This window comes from Accipiter gentilis, chromosome 5 (genome assembly GCF_929443795.1).
Source record: "Accipiter gentilis chromosome 5, bAccGen1.1, whole genome shotgun sequence".
In the NCBI taxonomy this organism is placed as follows: Eukaryota; Metazoa; Chordata; class Aves; order Accipitriformes; family Accipitridae; genus Astur; species Astur gentilis.
In genome coordinates, this window is record NC_064884.1 from 18479919 (window position 1) to 18505165 (window position 25247).

General features: G+C 39.8%; 1 protein-coding gene across 1 annotated transcript in view; it reads right to left on the reverse strand.

Moving 5' to 3' along the window:
- Positions 1-18058: 18058 nt before the first annotated feature.
- ETAA1 (ETAA1 activator of ATR kinase) overlaps positions 18059-25247 on the reverse strand; it is a 92516-nt gene continuing 85327 nt past the window's right edge. The window contains exon 10 of the transcript XR_007506018.1: positions 18059-18099. The gene's annotated coding sequence lies outside the window, so the exon portion shown is untranslated. The remainder of the gene's footprint in view (positions 18100-25247) is intronic.

The following is a 25247-nucleotide window of genomic DNA, read 5'->3' on the forward strand; positions in this document are numbered from 1 at the left end:
TAAAGTGAACTTCTTTGCTCCTTCCTTCCATTCAATGGGTGCCTATATTTTTAATACGTCCTCTTCTATTGCTCAGCAATGAGCTATGCTGTAATTGAGCCAAACGCTACTTATATACCTGGCAGTGCTAATGAAAGGTGGTGACCTTTGGCCACTCCTCCAGTAATGAACCTCTCTACAGTAGGACCAGATGGTGCTTTCACTTCCAAGGGTGCAACATTACTGAGGTTATGCAGGTGCAAGTATATTTCTGGAAAGGTTTGCTGCCTGGGGGAGTGAAGCAGTGGGATTGGTAGCCAGAAGCAGAAAATAGCCTTTGGGGGACAAATGTAAAAGAAACATATTCAGAAAATGGAGTTTGTGTAATTGGGATTATGGAGCATAGACTAGATGGTTACAGCCATAATACTTCTCTATGTGCTGTAGGTAGGAGCTTGTGTACCTTTATGGTTCATGGGCAAATGAGTTTGCTCATTCACTGCCTCAAAAGGTAAGAATAAAAAAAAAACCTCACCAAGCCAGTATGGCCACGCATGTAATGCTTTGGGGTTTTCTATGCAACCCCAATTAAGGGAAGGATTAAGGGAAGCAATAGGGAAAACTCTGGGTTGAGAATCTGAAAAGGGACTTTGGCCCAGTCTTGGACTGAACAACATGCTTTCCACAGACATCGCCAAAGGCTTTGGGGTCAATGCCCAAAGCATGAAGTGGGGTGAAAGGAGGAGGGGAGCATCGTGTCTCACTGCATCCTCAGGTGCTCCTGGTTTGGGGTGGTTCAGTCTTCAGCCTCCTGATAAAAACAAGTATGTTACACTTCATTTCCTGTTTTGGAAAATGGGAGTTGAATGCCAAAAGGCTAATTGCACATTGTTTTTAAAAATTAGTTTGATAATTCATCATATTGTAATTAAACTAATTAGAACACTATTCATTTCCAACCACCTTAATTAGGCCTCAACTTGGCAGGGAGCCCGTGAGACCAAAATGTTGCAATTTGTTAAACAATTGAAAGACTTTGATAACAAATGGCTATATTCAGCTACATTTTAGTTAATAAGATTTATATATTAATCTCGTTATACTTTGTTCCTCAGAATTTGGCAGAGCTTGCAGGTCTTCTGATCCCCCTACGAAATTCCTGAAGTCTGAGTTAAAATAACTGGAAAATTTTCCCCATCCAACAGAGGCTCTCCTGATTTTTGCACTGTAGCAGGCGTTCCGAAGGCTGTAATGCGTTTTCTTTTTCCCCTTCTTCTAACAGCTTTTAAAATAAAAGAGCCAGTTCGTGGAGCAGATGCGGGCTGGGGCTGTGGGCCATGGTGGTGGGAGGGTTGCAGGGTGTCTGGCTGTCCGTGGGTTTGCTTTTGGGGGCGCTGTTGGATCAGGCTGCGGTTGTTCACCCGCACGGCACAGGAGACTCCGCTTGTACCGTTTTAGACCCGCAGCCCTTGTCACATCACTGTGACAAATGCTTGGCGAGGGCATGAGCTGACACCCCAATCTCACACGAGAGGTGGAAGACTTCTGTGGCGTTTGGTTCATCAGTGGTGAATTTCCTTGCGTGCTCTCTTTGACAGCATAATGAAGTGATAATTACCTAAATGAATAAATGTTGATGGCTGAGATAAATATCCACATTCCCTTAATCTATTTTCCTCTGAAATTACTAAAGGAAATTTGGCTTTAATGGGGGGTACATGTCAATTTTTACAAATGATTGTAAATCTGTTTAGAGAGAACTTAGGTGAGTCAGTCTGTTTCAGCAGTAAAAGTTACTGATGTATGAAGGCATAAGATGGACAAAAAAAAAAAAAAAGAACAAGATATTGTAATAATTATGTTTCTCAGTGTTACTACCTTTTGCAACATCTGGTTTGTTTCTGCTCTTTCCACATCCTGCAGATGTTGCTGAACATATGAAAAACACTGACAGGAGAATATTTTAGCCAAGAAGCAATTTCAGTGAATAATATAAAAGGGTATCCTCTTAACTCTCCAGAAGTCGAGTAAGCAAAGACTTCTGTTTTCATTGCTAGTAAAGATCAGACCAATAAGCAAATGGGCCAGGGGCCCTCTAAAAGTGTCAGGAATAATCTGTTGTGGATGAAATACAAAAGTATCTGGAAATGGTATGAAATAATAAGTCTAGATTGAGTCTTAATTCTGACACCCTTCCTGAGACTTACTCCTTAACTAGTCCTGCTGCTATTAGAGGTTTGTGTTCAAGCTGCCGATATGGGATTTCCTTCCTTGCTTGTCCCTGGTTCATACAGCAGAGAAAAGGAAGAATAGGGAAATGTGAAAAGCCTATATACATACCATATTTATACTGTGTTTCAAGGTTGTGTAGCATACTGATGGATTAGGTTTTGAATTCTGTCTGTCCATCTACATCACCAGCATACATGCTAATCTGTCAGACAGTGGTTTGTCCAGATAGCAGGGCACAGGACAGTGTGTGTGATGGCTGTGCGATGCACGGTCTCCTGTTGCTGTAGGGGTAGGAGGAGGAGCTGATTCTGTGCTTTGCCTTTGCCACAGCAAAGCCGTTTGCTGAAGCTGCTCTTAGCTCTTAAATAGACCTTAAATAGTCAGTTTGGCTGAGACTGCTGCCTAGTTTTCCATCGTGATGATCTGCTGCATCACCTGGTTTCTCTGTTGATTTTTCCATGGGACTAGTCACCTTTCTGAGCCCTGAGGAATATCCTGGCAAAGGCTGGTCCACCAGTTTTGTGGGTGGAAGGCAGGGAAGTTGAAAACCATCATCCAGCAACAGCGTGGTTTTCTGCCATGGCCTTGCTTAGAGCAGCTCCCAGGGTTCAAGAGACAGCAGTGCAGCTGCTACTCCTTTCCCCAGACATTTTGATGGGGTCTGTGTGTACTCCTGCAATGCATTTGTGCTGCACAAAAGGGACTGCACAGGAGCCTAGCTTTTCTCCCAGAAGTAACTCATTATCTTCTATCATTGATGCTGGAGTTGGGACAGAACGTTTTCCTCTTGCTACCTCTTAAAAAATATAGATGGCAAAGGAGAAGTTTTGAGAGCATGGAAATTAATGGTAAATTCCCACTGCTTTCTCAGGGGCTTGGGTTTCACCTCATGCATTACATTCTGAAATGAGAAAGACTTAGAGTGATCACATGGGTGATGGAAGCAGTCCTTGTCTGAACAAGTGCAGAAGCAAAGACCTTCTCTGAAACAAATGAGAGCAGTTGGGAATCTGAAAAAGACTGAGGAAGGAAAAGACTACTACGTGTAATAGCTCTTTGTCAGGGGAACATAGGACATTATGAAGGAGATACTAGAAAAGCTGTGCTAGGACTTAGCAAGCGATAGGACAGGAGTGAGCAGGCTGCAGAAAACACATCCTGTGTGCCTCAGCATTGGTGCAGTACCTCCAACCGGTTGCAGAATAGTTCGGAGGTGAATTTAAAAGCATGTACCTGGGAGATATGCTGAGAGCCCAAAATGGACACCAGCTTCCCTTCCTGCCGTAGAAAAATCTTCTTCAAAGTCTTTTCCTCTTATGCAGATGAGCATAAATTAATGGTTGTTTTTCAGCAAAGAAACAGCGGTAGATGGGAAGGTGCATAAACAGGTGCATCGTTTCACTCCTCCCCTCTTGAGCAGCTCATTTTAATATACACCAGTTATTGCTGTGCATAATAATGCACATCTGTCAAACGCTTTCTAGAGTGTGTGAAAATACACCTACAGAGCTACAAAGCAAGTGAGCTGTGTAGTAGCTGTTCTGCTCCCTGTGTTGCCAGTGAAGCTTCTCCAAGTTGAAATCTCCTCTGTTCATATTCTACTTCAGACCTGTGTTTTCTAGTGAAATACATTATTCCTTTGCACAAAACATAAAGAGACTCCAGTGACAGCCAGTGTCCCTGATGCAATTCCACAGAAACCTCTGACTCCTCCTGAGTCCAAGGCCCTGGAGGGCCCCAGTTCCTGAGGTAATGGGCTCCTGCCAGGAAAGAATGAGGTCCCCTGGGTCAAATTCTCCCCCCCAGATAGACCACTGCAACCCTAATAAAGGAAAGGAGGTTGCCAGGGTGTGGCTGGAGACTGTTTTTGGCCATATTTGAAGTGTGTGGAGTGACTCCAGGATGAGATCAAGAATTGGCCTCTCCCCCCAGCCTCCTTAGTTCTTTATGAAGCAGCATACATTGCCTCATGCTTGCATTCCTGGAGCAGAGGCTAGGTCCAAAGCCCTCTAAAGAAGTTAAGAGTTTTCCTTTTGGAGGCTAGATCAGGTTGCCAGAGAAGACACACTATCCAACTGCAATAAACTGGTTCTTTACATGTATTTTTGTTCAGATAAATCTCAGACTTAATGCTTACAGCTCAATTTGAAAACTCCTTTTTGATTTACTTTGCTCCATCAAGAAGTAAGAAGGAGTTACAAAAAATACCCCCAAAAGAAAACCCAACACTCAGCTCTGAGAGCCTGTATTTGGTTGGTGATGCTTTGCAGAGGTCACAGGGATTAATGAAAAACACAATTAGAACAACATCAAGCTGGGGGCCCCAGTTTGGCACTGAAGGATCCATTTGGGTATATCATATTGCATTATGTGATGTAAGAATGTGGGCTAGTGTAATCAAAATGTAACTGCAATCCTTACCAAAAACACCTGTTTAACCTCAGCTAACCCAGGAAGAGAACTTTAGACTTTTTTTTTTTTTTTTTTAATTCTGCATTAGAGGTGTACTGGTGAACACACAATAATGAAACTTCTGTTCATAGGTCCTGGAAATGGAAGTATTCAGAGCTTGTGCCCAGTCTGTCCCAAAATCAATTTTATGTTCGTTAGCTATGTGCTTAGTTAACTTAGTTTTGTGCTTGGGAAGACTGCTGAAGTGAGGGAAGTGGAGGCTGAAGATCAAAATATTTCATCTGTGATTTGATAAATTGTGGCTAGTGGCAGTACGAGCATCTCCTGGCCCAAGAACAGAGGACTGTGAGGTACCAAATGCCCCAACTTGTGGAGGCAGCAAGGCCTTTTGGCACTTCTTGAGGAGAAACTGGTTTGAAAATGGAAAGTAGGTGATGAGTAATGATCAGACCTCAGAACCCAGATCTGAGTTGAAATTGCCAATTTTATCATTTTGCCCACTGAGCTCTTGGAATCATTCTCTTGATAATAAATGCCGAATAGACGCCAAGGCAGGTTGGCTCAACAGCAAGGAAGAAAGGTCTTGATGGTTCCAAGCATCAGTGTGAGACTGGAAAAAAGAGATTCTTGTCTCCTATTTTGCTTCAAACTTTTTATTTTTTGTGAGATTAGGCAAATTATTTAGGGTGCAATTAACCTAATTTTAGCTGTCTATAATTTAGTTTAGTTTTTAGATTAGGTCAGTCACTGAAATTCCCTCTTCAGTGATTCATCCTGCTAATGCAGTTGCTTGAGTATGGGATGATTTACCTTCTGAAGACATTTCTCTCCAACAGTTGCAAAGGAGCACATATAACTACCTGAGATGAGATGCTCATCTTTTAGTTAACTAAGATGAGGTGAGATGACTCACATCTTTACTCATGGCACCCCAGTTGATTGCTTCTGTAGAGTAAGGATACTCATCCTTCCTTGTTTCATCAGTGTAGGTACTTGTAAGAATAAATGTTAACTTTTAAAAGCAACAGCTTTCTAAGAGCATGCTGTTACCTTAACCTATAATAGGCCAAGTGTTTCAGGAGTTAGTAGGAAGCACTCACTTGGTTTTTCATATTTCCCCAAGAAGGCTGAAAAGCCACCACAGAACCTTCAGGGATTTTTTTTTTTCACCTGCGTAGAGTAAAGCTTTCCTTCACTTGCAATGAGAGCTTGGTGTGGAATTGTTGCTTGTACCTTGAGCATCCTTACCTCTTTTTGCCGTGTGATATATTTAGGGTGCTTACTGCCTTATAAGATCAGGAGTCCTCAAGGAGATTTAGGTGTCAGGCTGTTGACCTAAGAGCTCCAGTGCCAGATGCAGGTGGCTCAGTGAAGAAACATGGACCTGCAACTGAGGCTACATCTTGAGCTGGTGATAAATCAGCAAACTTTATTGACTCCAGCAGAGCTGTTGTCTTGATTCCAGCCCGAAGTGTCTAGTGGATATATGGTATTTTTACACTTCTAGGCAGAATCCTGAGTGAAGTATTGAAGCTTTTGCAAGGTAAAGGTGTAGTTTTGGAAAAGTGGTCAGTGATGGAAAGCCAAAAAAGGATTTCTGAGATAATGTCAGACAAGTGAGAGACTTGGGCTGTGTGTTTTAAAGATTAGGGGAAGCTGTTCTGGCGAAAGGGCTCAGAGCTGAAAGGCCACTCGCAAATCTCTCATGCAAGGCAGCAAACCCCAGTGCACCAAAATCCCTGGTTTGCCATACCCCAATTCTGATGGGTGACCTACTGAGGCATTTTCTGCTTAAATACATCATGAGACCTTGTACAGGGTAGGATAGGAAATAAAAGGAGCATCAACATAAACTGAATGAACAAAATACTGATACCACCACACCACCACCAGACCGTACTATAGAGTACTTTATAGTATGTTCTAGCTTTGGTATAGCAGCAGTTACAGGGCCCATAATCACTGCACAGAGTCTAGGTGGTGCCTATCTGTGCTGTGACTGATTTAACCAACACTATATGAATCACTCATTCCCAGAGGCATTAAATGGCCAATATTTTTTTAAGCAGCTTACAATTGTATTTTTTTTTTCTTTAATCAAAGCAGGTGAAACAACTTCCCATGCTCTGCTGATGTCTTGTTTCAGGGAACAGTTTATCTCAGACAGACAAGAGTGTATTGAGTTTTCTACAGGCTTGTCAAGGCAAATACTTGTCAATGGTCTAAATACTTTTGTGAATATTAGGGAATAATCTTGCAAGAGAGATAAGAGCGCAAGTTCCAGCTGACCCCTCCTGCCCCTTTCCTCAGCCACAGACCTGGGGGGATTAGTTACGTTTTGAAACAGATGCCCCTATAATTAGGGAGGAAGAAACATGACTGTTTGGAAAAGACACCTTTGGGTAACATATCAGCGGACCCACAGATCCATTACAAAAGTGCAATCTGACAAAACAGCTTAAGGTCTCAACTCGCTGCTCCTCTTTCATGACGGCAGTTTGTATCTATGAAGATGCCTCATAGTCCTTCAGCCTAGAAAGGTTCAGACATGGGAGGGCCTGTGGAAAAATTTACAGCAGCCAAAAAGCCCAGTACTGAAATTTCTTTAATCTGATCAGACTTGTTCTTAACCCTGAGACATAAATATCCAGCACATTACACCTTTGATTTACTATTATGAATGTATTGGAGCAACAGTGGTCCTTTTGAATTATGCATTCTCTTAACAGAACATTAAACCTTATGGGGAGATGGAGTAGCCCAACACATAACTATTATCCTGACAGAGGGGAGGGTGAGACCAAGAGTAATGCTCCTAAGCTACAGAAACTCTGAGTTTTTGTTGGATTGCTTGAATGAGCATTATAAATAGCACTTTGTTCCTTCTCGTTAATAAATAGTGTTTAGATTGCTCACAGGAAACCTCATAGATGGCTCATCAAGAGAAAGAGAAGGGATTATTATTTGACATAAAAGAATAACAACATCCCTAAGTCCTGAAACTTGCCCTGAAACTGCTAAAAGTACACAGCAGAACTGTGCCTGGGCATCTGAGAACAAAGCATACCTTTTAATAACTTGATAATCCATTTGTTATTGGTTCTTCATATCAAGTCATGACCAAAAGTTACTACAGTACTACAGAAAATCAAGTTTGATTTTGTAATATAGTCAAACAAGTACTTTGGATTGCCATGTCTAAGATCAATAAGGAAGCGGTAACTACATTTGCTGTCATATGATGATATTGATGTAAAAACATAATGGTCAAAATTATAAAATCAATTTCATAATTTAATCAGAAATGTTTATTGATACTATTAAAGCTGAATTCAATAGCTCCTGGTATGCAGTTAATTTCTTACCTGTCAGAAAAACATATTGAAATGTTCTTTCTTTTAAATGCTTGGAGTTAATTCAGTGAAAAACCCAGCAGCGACCTGTGGCTCGTATGGGCAGAGCATGGTTGTTAGATGTGGAAATGGATGGAAATCCTCTAGTGGTTTATAGCAAAATGTTTTACGCTTTGCAGAGCGCTTGTGTTTTATGCGTGCATACACACACGTGTATAATGTAACACTGGCAATAACAGTGCTAGTAACTGCAGTGTCACAGCATGAATCCTGACCCTGGTGAAGGCAGGGGAAACTTTGCTGTCAAATTCAGCACAGCCAGGACTGGTTGTTGGATAAAGGCTCAAAGATTTTCCTCCTACTCCATGGCTGCACGTGGGCAGGAGCACAGAGCTGAACTGGTGGGTCTAGGCTGCATTGTATTCTTGTACTGCATATCCCTGGGATTGCGTAGCTGCTCCTCTGTGGTAGGCACAGAAGACAGAAGTAAATGCAAGTTTAAGGAAAAAAAAGAAATGGTTGTTTTTGCCTTTGTGCCTCTGACCCAATCTAGTCGATGTTTGGGCTAAATCCTGTAACATGGTGTGTCCTGCAAAGGCAGTGGAGCAGGCAGAGGTGGCTGCAGAACAGGTCAGCAGTGTGTGTGTGGTCAGAATTCATGGGCAAGAGTAGCCTATGCAGGTGGAAGAAAGCAGAAGGCAGAGGGGAGGTTGCTAGGTACAGATGATATCTACTGTATGGATATGAAATGTTTTGTTCTGGGCTGTTCTCTTCGTGATGTTCCTGTGAAGGAATCTCTGAGCACACAGGGTAAAGATATCGCAGGGGCTAGGAAAGACACAACCCCACTGTAGAAATCAGAGGGTCACCGCTGAGGTAGTTCTTTGGGAATAAGAGGAAAAAGGGAGATTTCCAAAAAAGTGTATAAATAAATAAATAAAATTTGAGATTGTTGCGTGATTGGAATCATCTGACCTAGAAAAGTTTTCATGGACCACAAGTGCCTAAGAGCTGGAGAAAGGATAGTTAAGACTGCCTAATTCTCTGTGGACTGTGTACATAATATAAAGTAAATCCATTAATCTCAGGGAGCCCTACTGACTACATACTTCATTACTGAAGAAAAACTGATCTGACCCCTGGATGGGTTATTTTAATGTATTTTTTCCATATGGCACTTCATTTTAAAGGAGGCCGTATGGTGAGAAACATTCTCTGTTATCAGAGTATTTTTTCACTTTAAAGAAGTGAGTTTCTTTTGTACTCCATGTGATAGGTAAATCATACTGTCTATTTAGGTCCTATTTCTCTACGTATGGGAGATTATAGGTCTTGCATGTAAGCATATATTTGAAATTGATCAATATAAATTACTGATGCAGTAGTTTATTTTTTTTTTTACATAGCTAGTCAAAGATTAGTACTTCTTTTAGAGCAGTGCAAAAACTTTTATGTTAAGATTTTCTTACTGTGATGTGTATTTGTCACGTGCCAGGAACAGATGTAGGTATGCACAGATTTATACTGAGATTCGTGTTCCTCATGGCTTTAAATCCGATGTGAAGCTACTTTTAATAGGCCAGAAACCAGCTCACTCCATGTCTCTGGTCCAACTGAAGATGAGACACAACTGCTAACCATGCCTTACTGTGGCTTTCAAGGCACTCTCCAAAGATGGAGACCAGATTTTATAACTGGCACAACTAAGTGTTGATAACCAAAACCTATTTGTAAGAGGTGATTTTTTGGTGGATAAAATGTAACTGGGGCTACTCCTAAGGCCAGGCTTAACACTTAGCTCTGCTACAAGCCTTCTGCAGTACCTAACCTGTAGAAGGTAACTTAAACTTCTTGTTCATCAGATATGTATCTTACCACAGATACTCTGCATAGTGGTTGTGAAATAAAGAATGGCTTACCACACGTATAAGTCTTTCTTTTTTTCCTTTTGTAAAGTAGCAGAGTCTATTTGGGAAGCCAACAATGAAATTCTCTGCTGTCATCTTTTCTTTCATTATATTTATCAGTATGGAATCAAATAATCTTTTCTCCTTCCTACCCTAGACAATAATAGGAGCAAGCCTAAGAAACCTACCTGTTTCAAGGTTTGTGGAGTAAGGTGTTTTTAATATGACAGGTGAGAAGATAGATGAGGCATTTTTCAAAGTGGAAGCAAATTTAAGTCACTAAGTCACACACACAGAGCAAGAGTTCCTTTCCCAAACATTTCCAGAAATTCCTCAATGTCCTTGAAATGTGACCCTAAAATCTGATATAATGAAGATTTTTTTTCTCTGTAGAATTACGCGGAGGATTTATATTTACCTTGGTGAGTGATACCCTTTCTTGAGAATGTAGGCTGATTCTTCTTGATTTGCACAGGCTTGTTTTACTGGACTTAAGCCTTTTAAAACTGTGTGTCCAAGTCTGCTCTGTGGAAGTGCCTGTTCACTCAGCTAATGGAGAAGAACAAGAACTGCTAGAAGGTGCATTTCATCTCAAACACCTATTGTAGGATGGGGTGAACCATCCTGAGAAAACTCTCTCTTTCCATTATGGAAGGAGTATAGAGGATGAGATTAGCCCTAATTCTGACTTTCATATGGTTATAGGGGAACCAAGTGACCGTAGATTTTGGAGGTATGCAAATCCAAAGATGTTGTAAGATGGCAATAAATTAACTACAAAGTTCAGAAGATTTTGCTACCTATTAAAATAGGATCGTCTGTCTCAACATTTAAGGCTTTGTATGAGATTTAACTGAGGGAGTGCAGCCAATTAGTTAAAGATTAGACTATGGACTAAATGAGGCTAAGGTCTTTTCCTTGCTCAGATGTTGTTTTTCTGAGTGCTAATTGCTTGTCTATATTTTAATTTTCCTTCAGCATAACTAATAATGTTAATGTGTAAGTCATGATGGTCTTCTGTAACTGAATTCAGGGAGGATTATTAATCACTATGCTATTTTGGGTTGGACTGCATTTCAGAAATGGGAATGACAAGATTTGTTTTCATAAGACAAGTAGTTGAGCCTTTGAGATCTGATTTGGAATAGTTGTCTATATAATGCATATCAGTAAAGCAATTTGTATCCAGTTTGTATATGAGAAACTGGCATATTTTATGACTGATATAACTGATTTAGAAATGAACTTACCAGATTGTCCTATGTACAGTAGAAAGGAATGTGCCAGGGTGGGGGAAGGATGGAGACTTTTGCTTGGAAATGTTCCGACATTTTGGAGAAGCATTTAGAGAAGCCACAGGAATGCCAGGATTAAGAGCCTGAATGCAGAATATAAGCTTAAGGAGATGGTGTTGGATTGCTTAATTCTTTTATTAAGACCCCATACTGTGTTGTATTCAGTATAGTTTACCATCATTTCCAAAAGATGCAGTCATAACTGAGAAGGGACTGAATGAAAAGGGCTCAGATGAAACTAGGTCTAAAGAGAATATGAAGATTGACTAAAAATTTTAGTCTTCTAAAGGAATATTTTATGTGGCTCAACTAAGCTATATAAAATCTTAAATCATATACTCAAATCTACACTTCTATCATGGTGTCACAGAGCCATAATAAACATTTGGTTCTTTGTCTACCATGAAAATGCAGTGTTGATGCATTTTGCTGTGAAATGTGGTAGACTCAGGTCATGGAGATATTATCAGATCTTTCATCACCATGCATCCAGGCAAATAAAATGTGAAAATCAGTTTTCAAAGCCCAAAACTCGAAAATGTCACAATGGTTTCTGAGTTTTAAAGATCGAAATTGCAGCTCTTAGTGAAATGCCTTGTGCTGCACTGTTACCATTTGTTAGGTGGCAGCAAAAAGGCCACTTAGAGCAAACAGGATGACTTTGTTTGTGTTTGTTTTCATCTTCCATTAGTCTATGACAAAGTATGAAATTTGCCATTTTAACCATAACTACCCCATTAGATCTATTGTCTCTTTCCGCAGTTTATGGGGAATTGTAAATTCAGAGAGATACCATTTAGATGACGGTCCTTAGCCTAAACCAGGTCATAGAAATGCACCGATGGAAAGTGCATATGTGACTAGAAAGCACAAACATAGTAAGTCTGGACAGTGAGAAATCTGATGATGGCAAAACATCATACTGAATATATTATATGACCAAACATGACAGGTTGGGGATAAAAACTCCAAACCTAAGCAGTTAAATAGTACCTTTTAAACAAAACAAAAAAGTCACTTTATCATGTGTGAGAGCCAGGATGCGTAAATAGACAAAAGAATGTTTAGTGTCACAGTATGACTTGGGAGTGGTGCTAAAGCTTAATCAGCCATATAGTTTGCAAACTTTCCCACAGCTAAATTGATTGCCAAACCTAAAATAATTAGGGAGTGTAGCTGAGATAAATTTGTGCATACCTGTGTGGCTCATCTCCCTCTTCCTCAAAGTAGGAAACAATCAAGATGACAATTTGTCAGGAAAGTCCTGCAACTTTTTTGGAACAGCTGAAAAAAATTGCAAGAATGTTTTGGTGGGGTGTTTAGTTTCTGGACCCATAACATAAGAAGGTCTAGCAGAAGAAATATTAATGCAAGATTAGTCTGGCAGCTAAAAGTCCCCAAAAGAAAAAAAGAGAAGATCCAATTCAAAAGATTGGTTTCAATTTGGGGTTGACTTTTGAGTTTCTGGGAGATTTTTCTCATCTAACATAAATCAAGCACCTAGGAATTCATTGTCTTTAATGTAATGATATAGGCTCTGTCTATAGCTGGTGGGAGAGAAATGATCACTTCCATGGAATGATTAATCTGTATTGTCCTTGCCAGTTGTTTTAGGACAGGCTGAATCATACCCTGAAGATAGTTATCCCCCTCTCTGCTGGCCATAGGCAGCTTTGATGAGTAGCCTAGACTTACATACATAAGTTTATGAGGGCTAATGTGGATGCATTGTGTCCTCCCTCAGTGACTCTGTAAGTCCATCTCTGATTCAAGACATCTGCTTTTAATAATAAAAAGTAAAAAAAACTTCTTAAAAGTTTGTATTAATTAGGTGTGAAAAATTACTTTTTGGATCAGTTCAGGAGCACTTCAAGGTTGTTTAACCACCTCTAAATGACCTAAGACATATTAACTGAGATAGAGCAAGTGGGAGGAGGGAAATTGAAGTACCACTTTTTGAAGTGTGAAAGAACAGGATGAAAATAGTTCCTTCTCTTTGCTTTTAAGATTTGCTTTTGTTCATCTCTTGAACTTGAAACTCTCATCAAACAATCTGTCAGCACCTGTACGGTGAACAGAGCCCTTTAGCAGGAACAGTAAAAGGAAGCCATCAGTAGTTGGTCCTGCTTGTAGTTTTAAGCATATCATTCAATCCACTTACGCTGGTAGGACTTCTCTAAATAGTCATTGAATGCATGCATGTCTCTGAAAGGGTTTTTTCCTCCTTAATTATACGAATGTGAGTAACCCAGCAGAAAGCAGGCATATGCAGGTGGCCTAAATTCCAGCTGTGTCCCTTTTACCTGGTCAGTGCAGAGAGCTAGCTAGCCTTGAAAACCAACACAGGTCTATGTAAGGTACTGAGCAGGGAGCTGCCTAGAGCTAATTAATATGAAACACTAGGTAAAATAGTGAATTAGAAGAGATTTGCAGCAATAAGGAACAGTTCTGACCAGAACAGGTTGAGAATAGTGTTTCAGAAATAAATTGGGAAAAAAAGAAAAGATACTGGAGTTGCTATCCTGCAGTCAGTACACTCTTGGATCCCACTGAAGGATGGGTTTAGTCCTGATACTTGATTCAAAGGAGAGATACCAGCGTCATGGTGCGGAGAATCAAACAAATAGCCCATATGTCTGCCAGTACATCAGTTACCGTAAATCTGTTTTGCAAATGGTTTGTAAACCTGTGATGGTGTGGAGGTATTTTGATGAAGTACTTCCAGGACATCATTGCAGTAAATAACTGTAGTTTACAAACCAATTCACTGACTGGTATAGGGGGAAAAAAAAAAGATTGTGTACTGCTTCTTTCCCTGGTGTTTCCTGTGCATAAATACCATAACTCACAACACATTTTAGCAAGATGGCCAAGTGATTTTGCTTAACTTGAAGTTTGCTAAGCTTTTCTGTTTGGTGGGGTACTCCTTAAGATTACTGTCGTGATTTAACCCCAGCCAGCAATTAAGCACCATGCAGCCGCTCACTCCCCGCCCCCGCCCCCCCTCAGTGGGATGGGGGAGAAAATCAGGAAAAGTAGTAAAACTCATGGGTTGAGGTAAGAACGGTTTCATAGAATATAAAAAGAAGAAACTAATAATGATAATGAAAACACTAATAAAGTGACAGCAGAAATGATAAAAGGATTTGAATATACAAATGATGCACAGTGCAATTGCTCACCACTGGCTGGTCGACGCCCAGTTAGTCCCAGAGTAGCGATCCCCCCCAGTCCCCCCAGTTTACATACTAGATGTGACGTCACATGGTATGGAATACACCGTTGGCCAGTTTGGGTCAGCTGCCCTGGCTCTGTCCTGTGCCAACTTCTTGTGCCCCTCCAGCTTTCTCGCTGGCTGGGCATGAGAAGCTGAGAAATCCTTGACTTTAGACTAAACATTACTTAGCAACAACTGAAAATATCAGTGTTATCAACATTCTTCTCATATTGAACTCAAAACACAGCACTGTACCAGCTACTAGGAAGTCAATTAACTCTATCCCAGCTGAAACCAGGACGACGACATTCTGTTTCTCTTGCTTGGCAATTTTGCAGTGTTTTGTTGCTTGAGGTGTTGCTTAAAATCTTCTGGTAATGCCGAACGCCTCTTGCTGTGAACCTAAAAGATACTGATTACTTGGAAAAGGGTTAACCGTTGTCACAGAACCAATTACCAGGAGATGCAGGCAAAGCAAGTGCTTTGATTCAACATGGAGTTTAGGATCTTGAGGATGAAAGTCACCCAAATGACTAGATCATCTAATCCAGTCCTCTGCCCAGAGCAGGACTGATTTTAACTTTCTGGATAGATGTTTGTTGAACTTGTTCATACAAATCCCCAGTGCTGAAGACTTAATCATGTGCTGTTCCTCACAAGCAATCTAATTCAATTCTGCACTCTGAGGATCAGAGACTTGTTGCTAGTGACCAACCTGAACTCCTCAGTGGCTTATGCCTATAAATTCTGGTTTATCAAATCTGGACATAAAATACAGATGATGATTTTTTTTTTTTTTTTCCTGAAACCTCTTTGATTCACAAGGTGGTCTTAAGTCTCCTTTTTGCTTGTGACTGCTTGACTTCTCTTTGTCCAAAGTCAGAGTAATTCAATATTAGATACTCAGAGTCAAGGGCATCAAACCTTGTTCATCCTTGGCTCTCATGAAATGAAAGACTGTTCCTATCTCCTTATTTGTCTGTGGAAATTTAGTGTTCTCCAGGCACAGAGCAATACCAAGAGCTGATTCTGCTTTTTGCTGGTAAGAAAATGCAGTATGTTTCAAGAGGTCCAAAGAGAGGTCTGACAAGGCTTTTTTTGCTGCTAAAAGCCTACCTGTCTATGGGTGAATCTCTGCCCAGCAGATTGAAGCATGGGTCTCCTGCTTAAGAAAATGTGATCCTTTATGAGAAAGAGAAAACTGTGATCTCATGTTCTGGTATTGTGTTCTTTTTTCAGTTCCTTTTGATTGGCAAGAAACGAGTACACACTTTAATTACATCTGGCCTTTTTACAACATGACTAAGCTGTCCAACAGATGTCTGCTTTACGTCCGAACAACATGAACATACAATAGGGAAGCAAACAATAATCTCGAGGAGTTTCATCTCTCTTGTTTTTCACACAGATTTGGTCACACTATATCAAAAGCCTGTGTAAGCTCTTTATTCTTTTGGAAAGTAACATTGCCAACAAGTAGCTTCTGAATCTGGTCTCCTCTTATGACTTCCAAAGAATTAAAGCCCTCTCTGGGAAGATATCCTCAGTTTGCATCTAATTGCCACTCATAACCTGATGATGCACACAGGGATTGAAGCTTTATAGGCCACACTCCAGCATAAATCCTTAAGGAGGACTAGGAAATGGATACCATCAGGCCAGATTTGGAGGACTGGAAATAATTTACCCATAACTCTTGATTTAATCTATCTGTCTGTTCGAATTCATCTCTCATCTAATCAATCTGAACAAGATGACTGAAATTCTGGAAATAGTGTGTTTATTAGTTTAAAAAAAATAAATAATAAAAAGAAGTTCTGGAAATATGTGTTTTAACAAGTTGTTGAGTTAGCAATTCTTTCTTACTCTACATCCTGGCTCTGCCACACATACTCTAACTTTCATCTCCAGCCAGAAAACTTCAAAGTCCTTCTGAGGTCAAGGGCAGTGTGGCAACATGTATTAAATCAAGGGTTCCCAGATCAGTGTATATTCTTGGACGTGGACGTGGACTGCAATGTATGATGACATTGTAGAAACTAGACTAAGCTAGCCACTTGGAGAGATTAATGATTTGGGGCTGTATCAGCCTGCAGAGCTGAGAGGGTTGGGTTTGGAGTTTTTGTTGTTGTTGGTTTAACTACTGTGATTTAAAGAGCAGAAGGCACGTATGTAACTTCAGTATATTGTTCTGCAGCTTTCTTTATTAGATCTACTCATTAGTGAAATTCACGTAATGGTGCTGCACAGCCCAATGGTAAGCAAAATCCTCTCAAAGCAGGGCAAGAAAACAGTCTTTCTCCAAATGTAGCTTTATCAGAAACATAATGAAAACCTGGTTTATAAGGTGAAACAGTCATCCATAGTAATAGTAAGCTTGCAGCAATGCTCTGAATTGGTTGGGTTTGCTCCCACTTCTAGTATTTGTTCCATTTGGTATAATCTCATTTTCCGTTCACAACCATCATGTTCTTTCTGTCCTGAGTATGAAATGCAAGCTAGTCCTTGCCTGATGTATTTCTGCTCAGAGCAGTGTAACACAGGGGCTTAGCTTTATTAGGCAGCAATAATGGTTGTCACTTTTCCTCCAAGCCGGTTGGAAAGAAACATAATGAAAAATTTACCTGTTTTGCTACAGAAACTAAACCAAAGCCTTATAGTAACTGGCAAGAGTTTACACATTATCAGATAAACTAATATTCTGAAATTGTCTTCTTTAACCTTGGAATCACCAAAACTCATGGCAATAAGAAAGAGTTTCCACAAAAACAGAGCTGCATTTGAATCCAAAAAATAATATGCACATAAAGCCTGCTTTCATCCCTCGAAAATACAAACACTTAAATAAGGTTTTAAATAGGATTTTCATTACTGTAGATTCCCTCTGGGCTTGGTAGAGATAAACAGAGGGAGGGCAGCTTGGGTTTTGGATGCATTGAATCATTCTTTGGAATTGCCTATCTGATTGAGGCACTTCAGTGAAGTGTACACAGTTCAGCCTGGTGTGTTTAGCTGAAAAAAGAGCACGTAGTATGTGCAGGGTATGTGGAGTACCTGACTGTCTGCTTTGTGTCTACAACTACACACTTTTAATTTTTCATAAAATTGCAGAAAGGATAGGGAAGAAAAATCTTCACAATGTTTATGTGAATTTACATGCATTATGTTCCCAGCCTCCTACAGATATTATAAGGTGGTATATCCATATACTATACATATTTAATATTTGCTTTGAAAAGCTTTCTTTAAATCTCACTTCCAAACTCACTTAGAAACCTTGATTCTCAGGGTGAGCTTAGTTAACTAAAGAGAGAATAATAAAATTAATTAACGGAACTGGTAACTCAGCTGCAGTTTCAAATATCCAACCTAATTGCCCCAAACTGCCAGGTAACTAAGTTGGAATGTTGTTTCCTCAGAAAACCTCCTTCCAAATGAATGACCCACTTTGCTTCAGGCAGAACGTTGCTGTTCTTCAAGTTTCCCATCCATCTCTTGGCCGCTCCTAATTTGATATGGGTGCCAATCTGTCATAATTAGAGTGGGAATACAAAAACACAATTCAAGTGAACTTAAATAATATTTCTGAACTTCAGCTAAAGTACGGTTTAGATTTTCAGCCCAGATTCAGGTAGTTTCTATTTTTGCCAAACAAATTACCTCATTGCTGAACAAAATGGCTATCTTGCTTCATCAGCATTGCTCTGCGAAAAAAAAGAAATTAATCAGATTTCCTGCCATTCCATTAGCTTTTTTTTTTGTTTCATTTAATATTTCAGCTGCCTCCAGAATGATTTTTCTAATACCAAAAGGGCTTAGTCAATTTTCAGGACTAACTACTTGCAAAATGTCAGTTTAATAAAGCAGGTTTATTGCTGGAACTTGGCACAAAAAGAAAAGCTGAAGCAATGTAAAAAGGTGTTTTGATGAACTTTATAAAAAAGGGGGGGAGGCAGTTCTGGTTGTTTCTGAATGCCCTTGATTTCTATAAAAACTGAGTCAGTTGAGGCTGCTCAGCATTTTTGGTGTTTGCACTCTTCATGTGCAGAAATCAAGATGAGCATCAGCACACCTGAAATGATAGACGGAGCAATCAGTCCTTGTCCAGCCCATCAAAATAGTCCAGTCTCCTGAGCAGATTCTAATCAGTGCGCTAGAAGGCCAGGACCACCACTGTCAGCATAGGCATTTTTGGTTGGCATCTTTACATTATTATCCAGCTCCGCTTTAAACTTGGTTTAAATCTGTTGATGGAAGGTTTGACACGGAGTTTTCTCATGTGTTTCATATTGGTAGATAGGGAGCGGGCAACAGTTGTCAATCAGTTTGTTTGCAGGGATGAAAAAATGCAATTTCAAAACAACTAAAACCACTTCTACAAAAAATGACTGAAAAAGCCAAATTCTTTTAAATTTCTTGTTCTAAATAAAGTTTCAGGTCCAAATTAATCTGAATTAAGTATGTTAAATAATCAAAAGGCAAAAATAGAATCAAAACAAGAAAATCCCCCTGAAAGTTGGACATGGAGAGAAATGTTAATGTTTTAATTATCCCTTTCAACTGATTTTGCTTTTTTATTGTATGGAGAAAACTCATTTCATTCTGGGTCAGCTCCAAAAGAGATAGCTTTTCATCTGTTTGTGGACTATCATGCTCAGATACCCATCTGGCTTGTGTTGGCCACTGGTGCCCTGCTAGAGCCCCTGGTAGGAGTGTATTGATGCCAAGCTGAAGGACAGGCAACTCTTTCTCAGAGCTTTTCCCCCCTTTGCTTTTGCCCCCCTGCACCCAGCCTGCTTATGGAAGGTGAACGCTTAACTGTCCCGAGCAGCCATGCCTTGGGCTTCTTTAAAACTGCTAAACAAAGGAAACAAGGATGGAGAATTCCATTTTGTGTGTGTGTTGGTTTGGCGTGAAGTACTCTCTCACCTGCCATTCATCAGAAATAGTCACCAGCTGCTCCCAGGCTAACATTACAGTGTCAATGGGAGGTCTTTAGCATGAGAGGGAAAAAAAAAGTCTTTGCCAAGATGTTAAAAAATGGAGTACAGTGAAACTGGAAACTTCCCCTGATAGTGAGCACATTATCTAAGCATCTTATTACAAATTACTGAGAGCCCTTTTAACAATTTTTTGTTTCTTATGTCTTAAGGGGATTTAACTAATTAGGCACAAAGTCTTATGCTCTGGATTTATTCAATCATATTTTTTCACTTAAGGTATGGCAAGTTATCTGTTTTTTCATGTTCTGGTTGTCATTTGTGGAGGAGGCAGATTTAGCTGGGAGGAACCCAGCTGCAGTTACTAATAATGTTCAGTGGTGCTGAATCCCCATGCTTGCTGTGCATGAACTCCTGTTGGAGTCAGCTGAAGACCTGCATTCTTGCTAGCAAGCAGTTCTGGCCTTGCTGCTCGGATTGATACTGTCACATACCATTGGTATAGCTATAGGACTAGATTTTGAGTATACAACGGTGGCAAGGTTGTGTCATTAATGCTGATGTTGCTCCTTTCATTGTGAGAACAGGAGCCCCCCACCTGCCTGATAACCCAGACTGGTAGTCTTGAAAAGCTCCAACTTGGAGTGGAAAAGAAGCAACAACTCAAGGACCCTGATGCCCTTACAAAAGAGCCTGGAGTATCTCAGTTAAGGACCTTCCCTCTGCCTGGTGCTTAGGTACTCGAAGTAGGCAGTGTGAATAGCTTGGTTTGGGGTTGGATCACTATGCCTTTGTAGAACACATCACCTCTCTTACTAGTACTAAAACATGTGCATAGCAAACAATTCCTGGCCCTGGACTTCTGCACAGAGTCCATAGGTAACCTTAGACGATATAGTGACCTATGAAAGGTCACTAAGAAGAGGAGACCTGTTGTCTGTGGATTTTAGTCACAAATTTAAAACATATAGAGCTCTGTGGATAGATTGAAAACCACTTTTAATCTGACAGCTCCTCCTGTTTTCATTGAGACCTGTGATCTCACAAGCATTTCCACAGCAACCAGTAGTAAAGTCAAGAGATCTTTGTATTTAAAGTAGAATCATATAGCAGGAGAGAGTGAAGGTTATACGAGAGAGTACTGTGTGCCTTCAGCCTCTTGGACCTGTGGTGGGGTGGGAGAAGCAGCTTTGCAGACTCATATCCAAACTCACAAAGATTAATCCATCCTTGCTCATGTATCTGTAAAAATCAACACTGTGTTCTGAGTTGCAGAAATGTAGAAATATATTTGATGTATGAAATTCTTTCTCATTAGAATTTGTTACTGTTAGGTGTTACTTAGCTTATAAAGGCTTTTTGAGAAGCGTTTGTTCTTTAAGAGTCAAAAATATGTTGCTGTACTTCCATTTCAGGGTTAGCTAATTTAAATAACTTTAAAAACTATTAATGGTCAAATACTCAAGTTGTTCTAGACTCACGTGAGGTGAAATTTGCAATTATTTTTTGATAAGGCATGGACTCCTCCATTACATTGGGATCTTTGGAAGTCTTTGTTTGGTTTCGTGCCTAATGGTTAACTCAGAAATCCAACCATGTTCTCCAAACATCTTGCATTCATGCAGCAAAATTTCATCCTCTCGCCTATAGAACCTGGCAGTGTCGGGGACCACGCGTAGGTTTCTACAGAACTTCACTTCATCTAAGGTATAGGGAGACATTGCTGGCACATTCATTTAACCCACAGTTTTGGTCAATTTAATTCAGAAAACCAAGCTGCAAAATACTAACTTTTACTGAACATGTTGCATAATACCTCAACCAACCAGAATCATCTGGCACCAACTATGTTTGACTTACTGTCGTAGTAAAAGGTATATAGGAAAAATCAATATCTGTTTTGTTTCACAGTAGAAGATCTCAGCATTTTGCAGCCTAACATACATTTTAGTGGTTTCATTGCACCACTAAAGGTCAAGTACCATATCTGTGCCTGTGATTTCCTGTACTGCTTTAAAGCACATCCAGGGCCTGTAACTCTTTAAGCTCTTTAAGGGCACAATCCTGTTATACTGAAACGAATGGAGGTATTTTTTGATGAAATGCAGAAAAGAATAATTTGTGCAGTATTTTTGGAGCTTTTCTTCAACTTTTTCTCATTTTCACGTGTAATATGTAGCAGTGATTCTATAAATTATGTGCTTAATTGTAAGCTCATGGCTAAACCCATATTATAGTTTATGGGGCCAGGGACTCGGATAGCAGGGATGAGAACTGAATGGTAGCAGATTGTCTTTGTATTGGATATTCCTTGATTATAAATGTTACATTGCTTTTTAAAGAATTTCAGATCTTGTATATTTTCTTAGTGTTGTTTCCTGACTCAATTCATATTCTGTAGTGCAAGCTGCGTAGTATCTCTGGTTTGTAGCATTTACATTTTCCACCTCTTCTATTGTCTGTTACCTGATATGTTGTATTTTCTTATTAGGAACTTACCTGGTGAAATACTTGACACCACAGTATCCCACACAGCTAATTCCAGACAAATTTATAAAAATCAGATAAAGCCCACACTTGTTTACTAACCACTTTTGCATTTTATTGACATTTCTGTTTCTGCCTGCTTTCATTCTTTTTTTTTGCTGTGATGAAGGCTTTATGCTCCCTGATTTATTTGGTGTAGAGTACCGTTATACATGCGAAAGGTACAATATAAATCAATCAGTAATAATAATAAATAAAGCGAAGTTAACATTTCACTTTATGATTTTCTAAACATCAAAACACAAAGTCTCTGTTGACTGTCAGATGTTTAATGAAGCACTACACAAACACACCATCACACACCTCTTGTTACTTGGTGCAACTAAACTCCAGGCTTAAGGGTGGCCTCTCAAGAGTTTATGACATGTCTTTTGTTGTCCTACCTTTAACTTTTAAACTGTATCTTGTAAATAAATTTCTATTGTAATTCTCATAAAAGATTATTCTGTTCAATAAAGTTTATGCTATGGCAATATCAGATAATAGTACCTGGTTCCCCTTAGCTTGTTTGAGTCCCGTAGGACATGCATATCTCATAAATTGCTCTCCCTGTCTGATGATGCATCTATGGCTGCTTGCAGGAAACTGTATTTTTGTTAAGTTGAGAAGACTGTAATTCTTAAGGTGATCCCTGAACCTTACTTAATGCTGCAAAACACTACAGGAATGGGGGTTGAACTTTAATGTCTGCAAGGGGGAAAGTAATAACTTTCCCCATCTCTTCTGTAAGTGACTTGGGCTATGTGATGAATGCAGAACCTTCACTCACAAGGTTTTCCTGATATTATACACTTGTAGCAAATAAGGTTAGAACCTTTAAAATATAGCATTTAGTAATGTACTGGAAATAGCTTCTCCTCAATTCCTTTAAAGGTCACAGCATTTGCTTTTCAGTCGTAATTTTAGTTCAGGCCTCTACAGAGTAGACCTGAGAACACGCTTGGCAATGTTCTCTCAATTTGGTCAAGACTGAAAATAAAATGGCACGGGACGTTCATATATAGTGAACAAGTGTGTATTTCATGTGTGTTTGTATGCATGTATACAGAAAAATCTTCAAGTTTGGGAGTAGGTAATCAGGCATAGACACAAAACACAGAGAAATAATCAGTTTAATATCCACTGTTTCCTTCAAATCTTAGCATGACCTCACTCCCTTCCACCACCCAGAGCTTGCAGATCTCCAGCCTCCCCAGCCAAAGAACAGGCCTGTTTCTAACTTTGTAATCACGTTTTGCTTAATAATATGGCCTTGCTATGAAAAAAAGATGTGCATTTCTTTAGTGATTTGGTTAGGGCATCTAAATTGCAGAAAGACACTGAAGAATAATGAGTGGCTGTAAGATATATTTTTCCTCTCACACTTAGGAAATACCCTATGGCTAGGAGAGCAGTGTATTTCATAATTGGCCTAAATTTGCCAGTAATGCTAATGTTTATTAAGAATTGAAGTTTACTCATTAAGGACAGGTGTGGAATATTTGGGTAAGGTAGTACATGTTAGAGTAGGGTTAGAAGATGGATGTTAGGAACATCTATGAAGTATGGGCTGGGGATAGTGGCATTTCACTTGAAGTGATGCAGATGAGAAGCAGCGAAGATGGGGTTGTGCGGGAAGGCTTTAGATTCTTTTTTTCTGGCTGTGAAAGAGTCACAATAGGCTCAGATCCAATCAATATTGATGCTCCAGACTTCTAGTTTCAGTGCAAAGATTAGGAGCCATAGTAGCTGTCTGGAAAGGGGCTGTGATGCTAGAGGTCATTGCTTCAATACCCAAGTTTAACAGATTCCTCCAAGCAGATGCCATGACCCTGAGTTCACGTGCCTTTGCTCTCATCATTGGGAATGGTTGGCAGCTGAGAAGAGGATGTAATTTTTTTGCTGAAATAGGTCCTGAGCCATATTTTTTACACATGAACTTATATTTTAAGGTTCACCCTAGGCTTATAAAACAAATGCTTTTTTTAAAGCACATAAATCAAGTTGGATGCCAGCTGGATTTTCCCAGGAGAATATTCATATTCAGTGACTGAAAGGATTTATTCTCTGTTTACATTTATGAGATTTGGCAACAGTTAATGGAAGTAGAAAAGTCAGCTATCTTCCTTTATAGCAGGTAACTATATCTCTTTGGCTGATCAAGATTTACAAACATCTTCCCAGTTGATTTATTCATGTTAACATTACTACTGGTCTATTTTGAAACTCAGAAGAATGATGCCAATTTTCATTTTTGTAAACGAAGGGGGAGAATTGGTTTTGTCAGCTACCAGGTAATAACTTTCCAAATAGTATGTTTGGAGGGTTTCACTGGACTATTTGGAAGATGTTTGGCCTGTTTTGTGTTAACTGAAGGACTCAGAGCTGTGTTTTCTAAAGTGACTGCTGAGAATACCTGATAGTTTAGGTGTCCAGCTGAGACATCCAGTTTTCAGCTCTCAGGTGCCCAGTATATTAAAATCTACCCTCTTTCAGGTGTCTCTGCTGGAGCTCCAAATTGAAATAGTCTGATCATTAGTTATCCTTTCTACCAATCCTTTCTGTTCTCAGACATTCTCTTTGCTCTGAAAGCATCTGCTCTTGAAAGCTCTGCTGGACACCCCACAACAGGGTGCTTACTGTAGCTGGGATATTGGAAGCAATCCTTTAGCTGATGTGGATGGTAATAGACTGGATCAGGTTGCGTTTCAAAACTACTTGATGCTAGCAGTGTGGCACGACTGTCTGCATGAACTGATGAACAAACCATACCTGAATGTCATGGAGAGGAAACCTCATTCTGAAAGTTGTGGCACTGTTTTTTTTTTTATTTTTCTCGTGTTTGTGGTGATCCAGGAAGACGGTGATTCCCAACCACTTTAGATCAGTGTTGGATCCTCAAAGATCTTGCGGAATGACACACAGTCTCATTTACGTGAAAACAGGGTACATTTCATTGTCTGATATGTCTTTATAGACCTGCTGCAGAGTATTGAAGGTGGCCTTGTAGACCACAAGTGGTCCAGGACCACACTGTAAGAGATCACGGATTAAGTCTGTTATGCTTTCCTGACTGGTTTACACTTATAAGCTCTGTCTTGGTTTATGTGCTCTGCATTCAAACCTAATTTACAAATATACCTGATTAATTACCTCAGTGCATTTGCTGGGCAAGGCATTTCACAAATATGCTAAAGCTACAATTACCACTTTAAAAAGGCCCTACACCATTGATCCTGTTCTTCCAGAAAACACTTCGTGCCACAGCTGGAGCACAAGCCACTTTGGAGATTGAATTACCATCACATATTCTCCTTTGCATCTATAAAGGCCTTGCAACCTGAAGACAAATTTCTTTGCCAGCTTCTCTACTGGAGGAGCTAACC